Source organism: Falco punctatus, assembly GCF_963210335.1.
Source record: "Falco punctatus genome assembly, chromosome: 2".
NCBI classification, from domain to species: domain Eukaryota; kingdom Metazoa; phylum Chordata; class Aves; order Falconiformes; family Falconidae; genus Falco; species Falco punctatus.
The window spans coordinates 56,954,254-56,972,558 of record NC_137581.1 but is presented as its reverse complement, the minus strand read 5'-3'; the positions used below and the strand labels follow the sequence as shown (position 1 = coordinate 56,972,558).

The 18,305-nt window shown below is 43.7% G+C and overlaps 1 protein-coding gene and 1 long non-coding RNA gene across 5 annotated transcripts in view; one reads left to right on the top strand and one right to left on the bottom strand.

Moving 5' to 3' along the window:
* FARP1 (FERM, ARH/RhoGEF and pleckstrin domain protein 1) overlaps positions 1-4,148 on the bottom strand; it is a 213,316-nt gene extending 209,168 nt beyond the window's left edge. For 3 of the 4 annotated variants that reach the window (XM_080375411.1, XM_080375412.1, XM_080375413.1), the window contains exon 1: positions 3,856-4,147. The gene's annotated coding sequence lies outside the window, so the exon portion shown is untranslated. Of the gene's footprint in view, positions 1-3,855 lie in introns of all 4 variants that reach the window. The other variant, XM_080375414.1, reaches the window with a different exon arrangement.
* Positions 4,149-4,340: 192 nt separating this feature from the next.
* Positions 4,341-17,527, top strand: LOC308058898. The gene is made up of 3 exons (XR_013926038.1): positions 4,341-4,907; positions 5,287-5,389; positions 13,789-17,527. It is a non-coding gene; the product is annotated as an uncharacterized lncRNA (long non-coding RNA).
* Positions 17,528-18,305: the final 778 nt, after the last annotated feature.

Here is an 18,305-nt window from a genome sequence, read left to right as displayed (position 1 = left end):
CAAACATACTGACATTTTGCACAAATTGAAAGCCTGATGACGTTTTGTACCTCTGTAATTAGTCTTATGTGCCTTTACAACCAGAAAAGCAAGTTGCCCCTTTACTGTCCCTAATTCAGCAGTCCATCTGTAAACTATAAACTTCACCACCTACCAGTCAGAAAAGTGCATTAAAAAAAAGAAAATACACAAACTGCAACATTTCAAAGTCACGAAACTAAGTCTGGAAAGGCCCTTTTAAGATAAACATGCCAACTGCTAAAAGAAGAAACAGAAAAAGCAGGACAAGTTGGTGGACCTAATTCAATAAACAGCATTTTTATCATGCTTTTCTAAAAAAGACAATATAAAATAAGGACACTGGCACAGACAAGCACCACCAAAAATCAGTGGGGAAAAAAACAAATCAGAAACCAAAAACCAGCAAGTTTAGTCACTGTCACTAAAATCAATCACAACACAGTACGAGAAGTATAATGCAAATACATTGATTCTGTCCTAGAATGTAACCAAGATTATAAATACAGAAGTTTAACTGCAGAAGACATCACCAGAACTTCATTTATGTATATAATCAGGTTTTGAAACCTAATCCTACAGTTGCAAAAAAATACTTCCTAATTACGAATGTAAGTTTAAAAAGGTGAGTTAAGTCAATTCTACTGATGTGAAGTTCTGGATCTGGATCTCCCCTGCAGTCAGCAAGATGCAGATCTGCATTTCCCCAAGCAGAGGGGAGGACAAGGTCAGAGCACTGACCTGCACTTCAAATTCCAGTCTCAAGAAAGAGGGATGGACAACCATTAACAGCCAGAGAAGACACAATGTCATTCTCTGCAGTTTTCCTTACAAAACCAGAGGGGACACACTCAGCCAGTGGTGTGCACGTGATTCCTTAGCCCACTGGCAGCCCTGAAATTGCTCTGCCCTGCAGCCAACTTGTCACTGCAAACTATGTGAAAACAATATGGTCCCATGGACCATCTTCCCCAGCTTTGTGCCCTAACAGGTCCCACTTTGGGAATTACTGCACCAGTCAGTCCCTTTTAGAAATCCATGCCCAAGAGGCAAGGCAAAGACTTAATGCAAAGATACTTCAAACCAGAGAAGCAGTTCTTTTCCATAGCTCCATGACAAAGCATACATAATCTAAAAGGCTGGCAGCACTGGCAGCCTCATATTTGTCAGTGTCAAGAATTTTATATTTTTTTAAAAAGAGCTGCTAATTTTCATCATATATGAATTTCTTAAGTGGAAGTATGGATTTTTTTCCTAACTCAATTTAATCTAAAATCAGCAGGGAAAATTCACTGAATAGCTCTATAAATTCAGATTTCTCCATCTGAATTTTAATGCAGAAATACATCTCCTAAAGCAAGTCCTTTATATTTCAAACCATCACATTTAAGTTGTGTTTCCCCTTTGGTCATTTATCATCTGCAATTTTCTTTCAAGAAGTTTGGTTACAAGTAGCAGGTTTTAAGATATTGATTACAAAATTACTAACAAACTGTATCAACCTTGGGAGGGGTAAAAAAAAAAAAAAAAGGATTTCCAGTTTGAAGATCTGAAGTCTAGCCATTAGTCAGGCTTTGGTATTACACGTTCAATCACTTACCAACTTTTGACATTCTGAAGTCCCATGTTAGTGTGTTAAACAGTCTGCCCACTTTCCTAGTTGATTTGATTTGTTCAAGAAAATGGAGCGCAGAAGAAAAAAAACCCCACAATTTAATTGGCTATACACAAGATACTGCGAAAGAACGAGCAGAGAAATACGTTTTCTAACCCCTTCCTGTGACAACGCCAGCTGGCCCTACTGCCAACGATCCCCTCCATGGCTACACCTGAACTTCAGACTGCAGGCATAAAAGAATTTACAGCACGTTTGGGCTGATATAGTGATGTCCAAGCTCTCAAATAGCCATCATAATTCAGCGTATTAAGCATTACCCCTCACTTTTGCTGTCCGCAAAGGAAAGACTCTACCAATCCTAGAGCAAAGCCGTACCTCAGAGAATGAAGCTCTGAACTAAACCGCAAACGCATCGGGCGGGATCCCCGAGCCACAGAGCTGCCACAGTGTGCAGCACCACCACACGTCTGGCGGCAGGGAGGGCCAGGGCAAAGGAGGCAGGCGGACCCGGCCGCGGCGCCCCTGCCCTCACACAGCACAGCGCGCCGCCGGGGTAACTACAAGGCCCAGGATGCAGCGCGGCGGGCAGCGCGCGCACAGCCCCGCTCCCGCCCGTCCCGTCTGTCCCGTCCCGCCGTGCCACCCCGCGCACCCCGCCCGGGCCCCGGCGGCGCGGGCACGTGAACCGCCACTAAGAGGATTTTGTACTTTCTTGGTACGCGGGACCGTTTCTAAAAGGCTCAGACCTGCTAATTAGCTAGATAACCGCAATTCTTGCGTCAACATCCACAAGCAGGGGAAGGGGATACGGTAGTTCAAGAGAACGTTTGGGGCTTTTCTGAACTGGATTCCTTCAGAATTTATTTTTTTGTTGTTGTTGGCTTGATTCCAACATGAGCTGCTTGCTGTAAATACATATTGGGAGCAATACATGAAGCAAAAGTAAAAGCGTCTGAGAGATACGAATAATAAACCAGAGAGCAACACTGTTCCTCTAGAGCAATGATCTTCCTCCTCCCCAGGGACCCTGAACAAAACCCTGGTAAGAAGGCTGTGACAGAAAAAGATACGCTCCACATGTCATTTATTTCATGCCAGGAACCAAGTAAATCCAGCAACTTCAAAAAAAATGCCACAGAGTTTGCGTTTGCTGAAAATAAAAAAAAATAAAAAAAAGAAAAGCAGCGGAATCGCAGAAGATAAGGCCTACTACACACAAGCTCCCGCTCTGAAAATAAACTTCTGTTTACTCAGAACTTCCCGCAGCAGTTCATGCCCGTTCGAGGCCAACCGTGCTGCAGAGCGGGAAACACTCGGTTTTGCAAGCGGCAAAGCCCCAGCTTGGGCACGGGCGAGGCGAAGGCAGAGGCGTCGAGGGAGCCACCTCGGGAGCCACCTCGGCGTGCCCCGGCCGGGTGTGAAGGTGGAGGAGCACCGGGCAGCGGCCGCTACCGCCGCTCAGGGAACCCGGGGGTCCGCAACCCGGGGGGCGGCACCGGCGGCGGGCCCGCGCCCACACCCACCGCCCCCGGGCCGGGCCGTCCGGTCGCCCGAGCCGCCCTGGGGCCGAGGTGGGGAGGGAGGCGCGCCGCCCCCCGCAGCGCGGCCTGCCCGCCGGCTGCCGGCCTGGCCCAAACCTCCCCTCGGGCCACCGGGGCCGCCCGTCCCTCCAACTCCGCCCGAAACCGACCGTTCCCTCAGGGCTCCCGCCCCGCCGCGGGGACGCCCGGCGCGTCCCACCCGCCGCCGGGCAACCGCCGGGGGGACGCCCCGCCGCCGGGGTCGGGTCTCAGCCCGGGGGGACGAAACAAAAGGCACCAAGTTGAGCGACCGCCCTGGCCGCCGCCCGGACTGCGCCCGGCCGCGGTGGCCGGGGGGAAGCGGGGGGGGGACGGCGTTCCGGGCGCCGCTCGGCGCGGTGCCTCCCCGCGGATTACCCGCGGTAATGGGATTAAGCGGGGCAGCGCGCCGCCCGCGGGGTGTCCGCCGGGCAGCGCGGCCCCGCGGCTGTCACCGCCCGGGGAGGGGGCGGCGGTGCCGGGGGCGGCGGTGCCAGGGGCGTCGCTGCCGGCCGCGTCGCTGCGCTGCCGACCGCCGGCTCCCTCACGCCCTCGCCGCCCCGCGGGCGGGTCCCGCAGCCCTCAGCGCGGTGCCCGGCGGGGCGGGCGCCACCCGCAGCCGCTCCCGCCCGGCCCCATTGTTCGCCGTGCCGTCCTTACCGTGCGCGGGGCTGGGGCGGCGCGGGCTCCCGCCGGCTCTCCTCGCTGCGGCTGGTGCAGGGGCAGTCGCGCTTGGCCGCCGGAGGTCCGAGCCATTAAAAGCTCCGCGGGGAGGAGAAGGAGAAGGCGGAGGCAGGAGTGGTGGCGGCGGGGGGAGGAGGACAGCGGGGGACTCGCAGGAGCAGGGTCGCCATGTCCGGCTTTGCAGCCGCGGAAGCCCCCCCGGCCGGGCACTGAGGAGAAAGGGGACAGGCGGCGACGGAGACGGGGGTCCTGCTGCCGCCCGCAGACCGGGAGAGCGGGAACTGGACGCCGCTCGCCGCGCTGCCGCGGCTGCACCTCCCCTAACCCTGCCCCCTCCCGGAGGGGGAGCCGCCGGCGGGAGGAGGCGGCCGAGAGCCCCCTCCAGCGTTCACAGGCGGCGGCTCGCCATGGCCGCTCGGCCCGGCTCTGCCGGCGGCGCAAGGAGCGGGGTGCCCGCCTCGGCCGTGGCGCCCGGCCGCAGGTACCCGGGCAGCCCGCTGCGGGGAGGGGGGAGGAGCAGCGACCACCGCCCTGCGCCGCTGCGGTGCCGGGGGGGGTCCAGCTACCCGCCCCCTCCTCCTCCTCCTCCCGGGCACCAGAAGGAGCCTGCAGCGCCCAGGTGGCCGCGGCGTCAGGGAAGGGTTAAGCCAGGCTGCAGCCCCGGCGCCGGGGGCCGGAGGCCCGTCCGCCCTCGCCGCCCCTCGCTGTGGGGCCGGGGGACCGGCGCCGGTGCCGTCGGGGCGCGGCCCGCCCGCAGGAGGGCTGTGCCCTGGGGGAGGCAGCTGTCCCGCTCCCCTCGGCCGAGGGGCTGCGCAGCTCGGGGCGGCTCGTTCAGGAGGAACCGGGACATTGCCGCGGGGGGCTGTGCAAACCCATTAGCACCCCAGCTTTCCTGCTTCAGGAGGAGGCTTCAGGAATCGAGGGAGAACAGACCGAAGCTTGAGTGACAAAGAGGTAGCCCTCCCCGCTCACCATACTGCCAGGTACTTGTCTGAGACGCCGGAGAAACGAAAGGACTGGGCTTATAGGTAGCGTATTCGCATTTGCGGTTACTAGTTAGTAACCTGTGTTTTCTTCCTCGTTGGACAGCCACAGATCACAGCACTGTAGAATTATTTAACAAGTAGTAGCAATCCGGGCTTCAAGGGCTGCCTCTCAAAACCGTCTGCACTACACGAGTGGAAAGGAGAGCACCGGGCAGAGCCCAGGGCTGGGGGTGTGCCTTTACAGAGACGCTGTACATTCTCTCCGAGATTGGGAGCTATAGCAAAACGGCTGTCACACCTAGGACCGCATCGTTGTCTGTAAACAGCAGCTCTTATAATACTATCTGTTTGCGTAACTTAAGTGTTAGGGTGTGCATCTCTTTAAGCCTTTTCCAGTCTTTTACCCGATGTCTTTTTTCAGGAAGAAGACTGAGTGGTGCACACCCGCTCCCCTGAACGATGCAGGAGAGACACTGCAAATCTTTGAAGTTCTGTCGGTGACCCAGGAGGGAGCAGTAAACTAGGTGTGTATTTATAAAGTAACCCTTCTGAGCACCTAGCGTTTAAAGACCATTTGAGGACCCAAACTAATATCTCTAGGTTTTAATCTCTGGAGGAAAGAGAAATGATATGTCAATGCAGTTGTTTGGTTGTGGGGTTTTTTTGTATAAGCCTTGGCCTTGGTTAACCCCCAAAAGACAACTGCTCTGTTGTCCACAGTGATGCCTCTATGCACAAACACCTCACTACAAATACCTCAATGCGTATGCCAGCCAACCTAGTAAGACCAAGATAACTTTATTTCTTTGGTCAGCCCTGACACCTTAACCGAAGTACATACGTTACTGACTGAAAGGCTGGACATTGCCTTTAGCTGTCAATACTTGACAAGATAGCAGTTATTATTTTCCCGGACTTTTTTCACACAAAATGCATGGTCTGTCTGTAGAAAATTACGCAGAAAGATTATGTTTTCATTTTGACAATACAGACTAGAATAGAGTATTTCAGTTGGAAGGGACCTATGGCAACCATCTAGTCCCAACTGCCTGACCATCTGATCTGTGGCTAAAAGCACTGACATAATAAAAAAGCTTGACTCTTTCCAAATACTTATTTAGTCAGCAGCTTTAACTCTTACTTAAGGTGCAGTTAGGGTAAGAGCAGCAGTGCAAGGGTCAATGGTAGCATTTAGAATTTCCTGGTGCTTGTTATGTACACTTCCAGATCACCAATGCCTCATTCACACCTAACAAAAGAGTTGTTGTAATCTACAAATGAGTGAGGTCATCTCTCCTGCCTTCCAAGTTTGAGTGACCTTGAAACATTTTTCAGTACTGAACAGAAGTAACAGGTTGCCCTGCAGCTACTTATCATTTATTACTGAGCTCCAAAAAGCAACAGCGAAAATAATATCTTGAACAGTATACTTACTGAAGCGTCAAAGATGGTAATATGTCAGTCATTTCTCCAGGAGCCAGGGACAAGCTTGCATGTGTTTATTTATTTAACCTTTTCATTCCTGAATCTTCTGAAGGTATCAAGGACAACTAGGGACTGACATGTAAGAAGACTTCTTTACTGTCTCTTGATGTTTATCTAGTCAGCTATAAAGCCATCTTTCACCTATCTATTCCCATTGATGCTCTCCACATTTCTTAAGCAGTTTTTCTCTAAAACAGATTTTTCTCTTGTAAATTACACATGGCAGCAAGTTGCACTCTTCTGATGTGATTGCTTAGAAAGGCACTCATTGCTGCTGTTAGTTTCCAGTAGTATGTAGGGTTATGTTGCTTCCCTGTTGAGTAAGATGTGGAATTTGTTGGGACATCAAATAAACAGGAGAATTTGAGGGAAACAGCGTTTGTTTTTGAAAAGTCGCTGAAATTAGAAAAATGGTTCTAGTTAGTTCATGTTTCTGAAAGAAAACAAATAAGCTTTGTCTGCATCTGCTGACAAAGACGAGAAGAGCTGGAATTGGATTTCATGTTAAGCAAGACCAAGCTGGCATGATCATTCATTTCTGCCTTACCTGATAAGAGAGAACCCAAGGGAAAGGAAAGGAAGGAAATATGTTAAAAGGCTTCTGTTGTCTTGGGAGACTGCCTCTCTGTGCCTTCTGCCTTTTTCCTTGTTAGGAAAGGAATAGCAACAGCTAAAATGGAATGCAAGTATCTCCAGAAAGCTTTCACTTTTTACAACCCTCCTATGCTGGAATGATTTGTGGTTATTTTTCCATTGACATTTTCTCGTATTTGTTATGAGGTTCTAGAAGGTCTGCATGTATGCAGGCAGTTATGGCAGAGTAGTTACAAATTCTATTTTCACTTGCCATGTGGTAACTTGTTTGCTCCTCTATGTAATTTGTAAAACTAAATTATTGGACTCAAAACCCAAGTATGCAGATTAAGTTCTTTGGTCTGGTTTACACTAAGGGCAGACTGGATGCTTCAGTGGTCCTTCTGGACTTAAAATCTATGCCTCTTTTGTAAACTACTTTAAAATATGTGTTGAGTTCAAATGTTTTTCTGTGGTTTAGAAAGGCAAGAAGCTAAGATGCTGCCCTAGTCTAAATCTGTATATTTCAGCTATGTCTTTTGTCTAGTAATTCTTTTTCATATAACATTCCACAGATGTTTTCCCAGGAGCCTGAAATTTTGTTTCAAAGACCCTTTCAGCAAATACTTTTGTGCTAGATTTATCAGTGTGTTCTTATATAAATGGGGCTCAATCTTGCAAACCTATGGCATTTGATTAGTCAGTTTTAGATTCTCTCTCATATGTCTTTATGTTAACTTGTGTTAACTCATCTGTTCTTGCTAATTTCGGTGCAAGAGCATGACAGAATTATCCATCCATTTCTTTCAGGATTGTTTCACCATTATTTTTATTACATGTTTCTTAGCATACATGCTTCCCACCATTTCAGTGGCTTTTGCTTGCAATATATTTTTATTCATCTTCTCAAAATATTATTACAGTCATCAGTTGTTAAGATAATTATACAACTAACTCTTCTGATAAGAGTTACTACTAATGTCTTTCTTGCTTCCACATCAGAATGCAACATCAAACTATAGCTACAAGCAGTGGTAATTATCAGTTTTCATAATAGTGTATAATACTAGCAGTAGACCATGTCTTAAGTTTTGAAGGAAAAAACTAATAAATATTAACCAGTTAGTAAAGGAGCCCATTTCCATTCTGCTACTTCAGGATTTCCATGTGAAAGAAACTCAGCCCTTGAAAAGAAGCCATTTAAGCACTTGGAGCAAGCTAATTAACAGATTTTGTTTACTGCCTGCTCAAGGTGTATAATATCATGAATTAAAAGAAAATCCTTTTGATGATGTATGCAAAAGTTTTGCCAGTCCTTCACAATTTATAGAAAGAGAGCTTTTGTGTATCAAGCTGTTGGAACAAGCCCCTCTCCCTAACCTCAGTAGTAATACCATACAACATCACTTCTCTTAAGTGTTGTCATATTTACCTTGTATTGTCCAACGTGTTTGCCTGTTTCAGGATTAATGCATTTGTTACGTTAGCTGCATATCTGTGCTAAGATGATCATCAGTGCAACAGTTAATGGATGAACCATCCCTGAAACTTCAGAGCTAAAATGTTCACTTGAAATTCATGAACAATTTATGCTCCTCAAAAGTTACATAGATTGCATCAGCTTATACTTGCTTCCTGCTTGTTTTTTCCCTTTTGCAAATCCAAGCATAAAAAAAGGCTCATATTATAAATGACACTGAGGATTCCAAAGTATTCATTAATGGACAAAATTGTAAACTACTGCAGTGTAAATGAAAACATTAATAATAATTTATTATGATTATCTAGAAAATCATCATTTAGCAAATTACAAATATCAGTACTTTCAAGAAAATAGAAGTCAAGGAAAAATACACAGGACTGTAAAAAAATAAATAATCAAACATCCTTTTGCTATTCATATTCAGGTTTCCTCTCCTACAATCCATTTTTACCTTTTTTGCCAAAAGAAGGGAAAAAGAACAGTGAATATCAGGACAAAAATATGTGTTCTATGCCAGTAATTCCATCAGAAACAATGTACCTCTTCTGTCATGGTGAGGAGAGAGAAGTAATAATGAAAAGAGAAAATATTTGCAGCTATGAAAAGATTTCACATGTTGAGTAACAAATAAAAATAATACTAAAGAAATGCTGCCGCCTTCATCAAGTGCCATTGAGCCTGCCGTGCAAGATGTAGTGTGTTGGGCAGGAATGAAAGCTCATAACCTCCCTGTTGAATGTAGCTTTTAGAAAACAACCAACCAACCACGTTAATCTCTCAGTACTACTTTGGAGAAGACCAAATGTGTCGTTTGAAATAGAAATGTGCCCTTAGAATTCAGAGTTTAGGGTAGAACTCCCAGCACCAAAGTTCATTCTCTTCCAGTGCTTTTGTAATTTTGTAAAGCACAAACTGTTTATCTATTGTTAAAAATATTTTTTGTTTTTTAAAGTGATACTTTCCAAGAGGGCAGTTCAACTAAATTAATTAAATAATTTTGAGACCATTTAACACTGTGATGAAGAAGAACCAGTTAAGTACCTAGACTGATATAAGCAAATATAATTCTAAAACAGAAAAAATGCCATTTCTTCAGCCCCCCAGAATTTACACCATGAGTAAACACAGCTGAAAAGAGTCCCCTTGCAAATATTAAAATGACAAGAATATAGAACACTAAACATGGGGTTTAGCATTATCAGACTTAAACATTCCCATGAAAATAACCCTCTTGCTCTCCTCTTCCCCCCCCTCCCCCGCCAAAATTTTTGCTGTGACCTCCTGCAAGGGAATACATCTGGAACATATCAGTGTGTCTGAATAAATCCTCCTGAGATAATCCCCGCTTTAAAGTGTGTGTGGGGCAAACCTTACCTAGTGTTCTGTCGCATTCAGGATCTCCCATGGGTCCTTTCTAACTTTATGCTGGATGATAGACATTTTATTTTTACAATGGCTAGTTACAACAGGTGGCTTAACTACTGTCTTCTCCATTGTCATATTCTTCTGTTTTAATTTTTAGAACATCTAAATCTGGCTGGAGGGAGCAACTGTAAAAGCGGTCAAAGCAAACATCAATTCAGCATATGATTTTGCTATTTCAGAATGCAGCCTCTGAAATTAGCCCGTTTCTAAATGTCAGACCAGAAGCCAGGTCTTCTAAGGGTAGTAATTTATTTGCTTCCCATGTGATGAACATAGCAGAGCAAGGAGAAACAAGGCCATCTATTTTATATTGAGGTTTAATATCATTAATGAAATTCCTTCTTCAAAAGGGATCTGTGAAACTTTCTGTTGAGAAAGTGGAAGGTATTAAATAATTTACAGAAATATATTTCACTGTAGAAAGCTTAGCAAGATGAACGTAATTTACATTTAATAAAATCAAATAATCAAATTATTAGAGACTTGAAAAGCATTTATTTTTCTGCTTATTATTTTTTATCTGCTGCAGTTACTGTTTCTCAGAAATAAAATTCCAATGAATGAAAGCAAAATAACTGCTCTAAAAAGTAGAATTTAGACTAAAAATAATATGAAGCATCATTTCTGGTTTGCTGATGAGCGAAATAATCTGCAATAGCATAGTCTACTTTCTGCTACAGTCTACTTTCAAATCAGGAAGGAAAATTCTCCTTAAAGGTCAGGTAGATTAAGCATACACTTTTTCTCCCATCAGCTGCCATCAACTTGCTGAGGATGATACGCAGAACTGCTGGTCATGTTCTGCCACATGCAAAAGCATTAGCTGGTCTATCACTGTCAAAGATCCTGTTTAACCTCTTCTGTGTCTGCAGCAATGTGGGCTCTGCCTGGGGAGTTTTAAGTGTGAGTGAGGAATGCTGCCCAGTTTCCTAGGTTCTGATGCTGACAGATGGACAGGGAACAGTTTTTGTTTACAGTCTCTTAATTTTCTGAGATGCAGGATACAGGCGAAGGTGGTATGAGTTTTTCCCATCTCCAGTTTTTTCCACCTAATATAATCATTCATAATTCATTACCACTGCTTCCAATTAGATAATTATCCCACTCTACTTAGGAGGGAAAAAATTCCCTCATGTCTGTTGTTAGTAGTATTCTTTTCTGTTTTCTCGTTTAGTGATCTGCATGTCATGCATGTCTGCATTCCCTTCAGCATTTACGGTGTTCCATAGTCTTTCAGTGTATTGTACAATTTTCCACTTTATAAGTATTTTAAATGCGAGATTCACTGTTTGCTCTGATAATGAAACACAGAAATCAATCATTTCTGGTCTATCAGTAAGCTTTAGGATACATTTGTCCTTTAAAAATATCTTAATTTTCTGTAGTGATAGTTTGCTATTTGCAATAGAATCAATGACAAAGAAAAGATAAATAATCTTATTTTTTAAATTTTAGGTTTCAAAATTAACATGAGCTTAATATATAACTGGATTGGATTCACTCTGCTGAAATAGGACAGGCTTAACCAGAATAATTCCCAGGAAATATTTTAAAGCACCAGGAGTTTTAATAATAGTCTTTACTAAATTTAACCAGTTCTCTATTATAAGATGCCTATCATCTCATGCTTTAAGATTCCTAAATGCATTCTTTTATTTGATATTTCCAATTGCTTCACCACTGGCTATTTACTTTGCTCCCTCCACAGTCTCTCTGCAGCTGTTGACGACACTGGGTATTACACATCTGTACTGTGCCATATCTCCCTCTGGCACTGGGGAGGAAATCTTAATCCCTGTTTCCTGCTGCAATCACTCCTCTTAAGGAGGCAGATCAGTAACAAAGGAGCTGCATTTCTCATAAAACTGCCCAAATATTAAAATGGTTTAATCTTCTACTAGGGAAAGCCAGAGAGTCTCACTGCGTGCCTTACTTTCTACTGCACTTTGATCCTTTGTCCAAGTTCCTAAAATTCAGCATTTCAGCTTTGCTACATTTGAATACATGAAAAATCCATTAGCACCTTCAAAATGGTGCTAAGAAAAAAGGGCAGAGCATTTTATTATGGTTTTATTTTATTATATATTTCTCTTTTGTCTTTTATTCAGAATCCACCTAATGCTCAACAGCATCAAGCTAAGAAAATGTTTTTCCCCTCTTGAGCCTCAGAGCAAGTGTCTACGTGAATGTTAGCACTGAGATATGTTTTATACAAAGTGATTCCTGTTCTAGTTGATCCCGTACAACCTGGGTGAAGAATTATTTGTATCTTACAAAGCCTTATGCAAACATAGTGAGGAGAGTCCGATCTGTATACATAAAACCAGGGAGGGAGGGAAGGAGTGAGGAGCGCTGTAATGAAGGATGTGTACAAATGGCCACGTGAAGCCTGATCAGAGAGCCGGGTGTCTAACAGGAGATACAGTAAGGGAGCCTGAGGGAAAGAATATAAGAAATGGGACAAATGTACAGTGATCCTTTCCCTAGCCTACTCTCCCCGCATCTGACAGCTGATGATTTATGAACTTATTGAGCAAGTAGTTTCCTCAGGAGCACCTTGCTTGTTAACCATTCACACACCTAACCCTTTAAATAACTGGTGTGATTTTTTTTTTTTTCACTTCCAGAAACATTCATTAGAAAATAGTTTCATGCTTTAATTGCAGTGTATGAAAAAGTATTTCTTGTTGGTTTTAAACATCCTGTCTAAACAGTTCATTTGGGTAGCATTTAATTTTGTGTTATGAGAAACAGTGAACTGCTCCCTATTCACCTACTCCCCCCCTACATTACAACTGGGTAGAGAGATCTGTCCTACTTCCCTTGGAGTTGTCATGTTTTTCCATTCTGAAGGACTCCAACCTCTTCGGTTTCACCTCAGACGGCTGCACTGCATGCTTCTTAAACCTCTCACCTCTTTCTCAACCTTTCCAGTTCTGCTATATCCGACACTGGCATCAGGACTGCATGCAAAGTCAAGGTAGAGGAATACAGATGTTTACACAGAACAGCCTTGACAGTGGCAACTGCAGCACATGCTGCTCAACTCTCTCCTCAGGGAGGAAGATGAAAACCAGCCTGAAGTCATTCAGCACTGCCCATCTTCCAACCGAAGCGATGATTCTCTTCCACCATAATTCCAGTAGTACCAGCAAAATTTAGGATTTTTGGGAAAATTAATTAAGATTCTTTTTTAGATGATCTGATAGAAGCTTGCTTGCATTTTGAAGTTAGGGCTGATATTTCAGCATAAGGGCAAGAGAAAATATTTAGGTGTCCAAGTCTCATAGTTTAGACACAAAGGTGATTTGTTGTCAAGAAGCTGTTCGGTTTTGTTGGCTTTTTTTTTTTAAGGTTTTAGAATTTTCTTTGTCCTTTTTGGTAAGGAAAATCATTGGCAGCTGTGTCAAAGAAGGAAAATAGACCTACAAAACATACCAACCAAAACCAGACCATATTTTCTATAGGACTAAGAAGGGACTCTTAATTCCAGCAAAACAAACACTACAGACAAGATAGCTTAAAAATGAGGCAGGACAAAAATTATCTACTGCACTTATGTTAGGACCTGTAAAACATGATTAAATGTTTATATAAAAACCAGAAGTTACAGTGAGCTACTACCCAGTTCTGTTTTATGCTCAGGCAGAAAACTCAAAGAGTTAATGAGAAGTCCAATTCCTACAACTTGGAGGTTTGGACTAGGCCAATGAATGAAACTCATTTCCTCCTTATCCTATGGGTGAGAAGAGGTGGCAGGTCCCAAAGACGGAGCTTGGCTTCATAGTGACAAGGAGAAAGTTGCTATGGTTGTCTCCTTCTGCAATGAGGTGTTTATTTATGGGCATGTACTTTATTCAGACTTTTTAATGATGGGAGAAACAGGGGTAGGGAGAAGACCTGGTTAAACCTGTATTGATGTAACACTCCCCCTTTCTCTTTGTTTTCTTTCTCTAGGGTTGCAAGAGGCACTTCTCGAGACAAACTACCTGCTCTGTGCACACATTTCTAGCAAACAGAAGGTACAGTTTAACACTGCCTATAAAATGGTCCTACTAAGAAACACCCTCTCAAAAATTAGGGACTGTAAAGCAGCAAACTTCCCTAGTGCAAGTGTGTGGCCTGCTAATATTCAATTGTATCATCTCCATCTACTGGCCAGAAGAAACCAGCTGGAGCGCAGAACTGGTGAAATGCAACCACTGCATCCACATGCTTCTTCATGGTAACTATCGACAAAAATTAGCAGTTTTGGGGGGTTTGGTGTATTTTTGGGTTTGTTTGTTTTTTTTCCCAGGAATACCAACTCTTAAACAGATGAAACTCCACAGTAAAAATGTCTCTTGGCATTTCATTCTCAGATACTTTAAAAAGGTGTTGTTGCACGATTTTACTTCAAGTAATTCAGGCAAGGTTAGTTTCCCTGATTAAGATCTTGTGTTATTGTCATTTTTCACCGGCCTGAATCCAAAACATGAATTTTATTCCAAGCTTTTTTGGTTGGAAGATTAGCATTAGTTTTTTAAGATGTTATATGAACTGAATATTAAACCTTTTAATTAATTTACATCAAATCCTATCACTGCAAGATAGGACCATGTAGTTATTAAAGAACAACATTTTTTTAACAGCACATATTACATGAAAAGCCATACTTCAGATATATTTAAAATATAACTTTCTGTTCTACTTAGGAAAAAAGTGGTCACACATTTAATGCAGAAATAGTAAGTTGAAGAAAAGTTGAAGAAATACCCCTTTTCCTCCTTCCCCACCCTCAAAAGACATTGGCCATTACAACAGTAGCAAGCAGTTGCAATGGTGTTAGCAACATGTAAGGATCTTCTAGTTAAACTTGTAATTCTTGTCAGTCACTGCTAAATTGGGAACACTTCACTATTTACCCCTGGACAACGGTCCCCCGGGGAGCATCTGCCAACATACATCCTTCCCACTTGTCTGGAAGAAAATTCCAAAATTCTATTCCAGCAACCAGTATGGCTCATCTGGTGCCTCAGGAGAGCTTTGAACTCCCTTTGCTGGCAGCAACACACAACACTGCCTCCTCAAAAAACCCCAAGCCAAACCAAAACACCGCCCCCCCCCAACTAACCCTTAAGGCATTCACTGCTTACTGTTAGATTTTCAGTATCTATTGCTAAATAAGTGAAACTCCAAATACTTGTGTGCATCTAGTGTAATATTAGCTTTATTCTTAAACCAAGAGTGGTACCAATATTAAACTCAAAAGACGTTTTGATTTCATGGTTTAGCACCTGCAAAAATTTTCTGCATCTGAAGCCAGGTCATGGGCAGCCTCTGGAGCCAGAAAGCAAAATCGTAACAATCAAAACTCACTCAAACGTACTAGGTCCCTACCTCACCTTCTTGGAAACATACAGAGAAAATTACATCACTGCTCTGAACCAGAATGACAAGAAAAAAATCTCACAGAGGCTGTAGAAACAAGTCTCCCCAGAACAGAAATTGCCATTCCTTGTCTCCACCTTCTCTTGGAGACCGTCATCCCAGGCTGCCACTCCCAGGCTGATTTTCTAAATAGACTCAGAATAGCTGAAAGGCTATGTGGTTTCTTCTCCATCAGGTAATAAGAAAGATCAGACTCAATTCCGTGAGCAAAACCTGTGAACTTGTAACAAATGTAAAGACCAAATATTTAGGCCCCACGGGCTGTGAATGAACAAGACACCGCCTTTGAAAAGCAAATACTCTGGTACAGAAAAGTGTAATAAAACTCGGGAGACAAACCCAGATTTCTACTGGAATAGTGATACTGTTACTGAGCTTAGCGTTTTGTATTCAAAGATACGAAAGACGCAGCTTTTTCACATCCCAAACGGGTCTCCATTCCTCACATCTCTTGTATCAGAAAGCAGGCTGTAGAAAACTTTTCCTGAACTAAGATCAAAGTAAATTTATCTAGGGCTATAGCAGTAGGTAATGTCTCCTGAATGAGGCTCCTGTGAAAGAGGAAAATTAATTCGGTAGTGGCAAAGAGGCGCAAACTTGTTATTGTACCTTTTAATAGTATGTCAGTCTGAGGCTAACCCAAACCAGAAAGCAATCTAACTAACTTGACAACAAAAAGAGACGTTGATGGAGGTACCTTACACCCTCCAGAAACAGGAGCCTTTTCCAAATCACACCTTTGAACAGGGATTAAATAGCAGGTAATTTACCTGTCAATGTGAAACACCTCAAAAGTTGGTGAAATCTCCTCAAGAGCTGACATGAGAAGGCAGCAGGGGGGCTGTCTGACTTACAGAAAGGATTTTTTTTTTTTTAAATTCGTTGATTCTTGCAGTAGGAAAATAATGGATTGCAGGAAATCAAAGTGTTTCTGAATAGCTGTGTTGTACAACTACTGAGGTTATTCAATGAGCCGCTGAACTGCCAACGATAAAGAGCATTCCAAGAACCACCCGAGATAGTAACAATTTCTCGCCTATCGGCACCAACTCAGGTGGTCGTCTCCTTTGATCTCAAACACTTCCCTATGACAAAGTGTATCATCATCTAGACATGCCTGTTTTCCTTCACTGAACAGGGTGGCAGACAATTACTTACGCACAAACTTCGTTACAGATACCGAGGATCAGGTGAGATGAATTCCATGACTTTTATCCAATACTGAGCCCATACCTCTCAAGTCTCAACAGATGGTAAGCTGTCCTGAGAGATGTTCTTTCTTGAAGAAATACAAACACCTTCATGATAACAAAAAAGGGGGAAGGACCTCTACTAGACAGAAGCTTGGATCCTGTTTGCTGCTTCTCAGAAGACAATAAATGCATTTCTTAGAATGGAAGAGACCATCAGGCTCCATACAATCAAGTACAATTGGCTAAGCTACCAAAATAAGAGCGTATTGAACGATTAAATACCAAAGGCTAAGGCTGCTCCTCAAAGATGCACTATAAAGTATTTTGAAAAAGTATGTGGGGTGGCAAATACTTGACTTTTGTATTATTTTTAATACCACCCTCACTGTGTTTGAAAGACTCAGTGTGTATGTGCAAACCTGTAGATACCATGAAAGCAAAAATAAAGCTCTAGTTCAAGAGCCCAAGGCAGCTGCATACCCAGTACATACATGCGTACACAGAGTCATCAGGAAATTCACCTTCCTTAATTATTTCATCAAAAATTCCAGCTGTGCAACACATCTTACCCTCATGCCGGTACTCCATACATGAGACTGAGAGACATAGCTGTGTAGAGAACAACAGACAACATTTGGCTTAACAGCAGCTGCTCTGTGCTGAGGAATACCAGCCCTTACACTTGGCATTGCTTTGGAGTTTCTGCAGAGAAAAAGCAGTGACAGAATGCCACAGCAGTACACAAATCCTGTTTAGTCTACAAATCATTTTCTTACACAGATTTTGCACAGGATTCTCAGGGAGATTGTCCTGGTTCTGGCTGGGATAGAGATCTTGTAGAGAAAGGCAGACAAAGGAGACCAGACATTTATCTCCATCGACAGCTTTCATGAAGAACCTAGAGCTGCAAAGAGAAGTAGTTTCACCTTCAGAATGGTAAGAACAGGTAAAGGTTTTTAGATGGGGACTGACCGAAGCTTCAGGACATGAGCTACTTTGGAAAGCAGTGCTCACGAATGCTAATTACTGTTACATGCTTAAATAAGTAATAAAACAGTAATACTGGAACACCGTGTTCAAAAGCACAGGGAGTTTTCTGCTTGGGTTTTGTTACTGAGTACAGCTTTGAATACTTTTGCTCGGACATCTAGGGGTGGATTCAGTACCTCTTGGTTCTACCAAAAGAGAGCACTGCTCTTGTTTGCAGTGCTCTTTACGCTACATTAGGTACAACTCTTACCAAATGCCAACAGCTGAGCATTTTGATAAAGCATGACTGGAGTTATACTCAGTAAAAATGGCTGCAATGAAACTATGGCTCTTCCCATACCACAGTTGAGATTCCTTCAACTCCTTCCCAATTATAACTTTTTTTTTTTTTTGATGGCTGCAGATAAAGCTACTGTTCTACCATACTTTGTTTGGGCAACAGTACTTCTGTGGAAGATCAGGAATGGTTGAGTGCTTAAAAATTCTGTACTGCATCAATTCAGGAACCCAAAAATGCAGAGATCTTTTAAAAAGGTAGAAAGGGAGTGTAGAGTTTTTAAAGCTTAAGTGAGTTCAGAAAATGCTCCAGCAGCTTTTGGATCGACCCTGACGCGTTCAGTGGGGACAGGCAAGACGAGGCCTCTGGGTGTTCCCTGGTACCAACGTACCCGTCAGGCTGGCACAGCGACTCACTCTGTGCCTTCTTCTTTGATAAAATGATTGTTAATAAGGTAGAAGCAACTGCACAAAGTTGCTCTCTGCAAGCTCTGGCACATGGAGCAACCCCATCTCCCAGTTCTTGTTCTCATTTACTTGGACTGAAAGGAAGGAAAGACGGCTAAAGCTGGTCCATCAGGATAG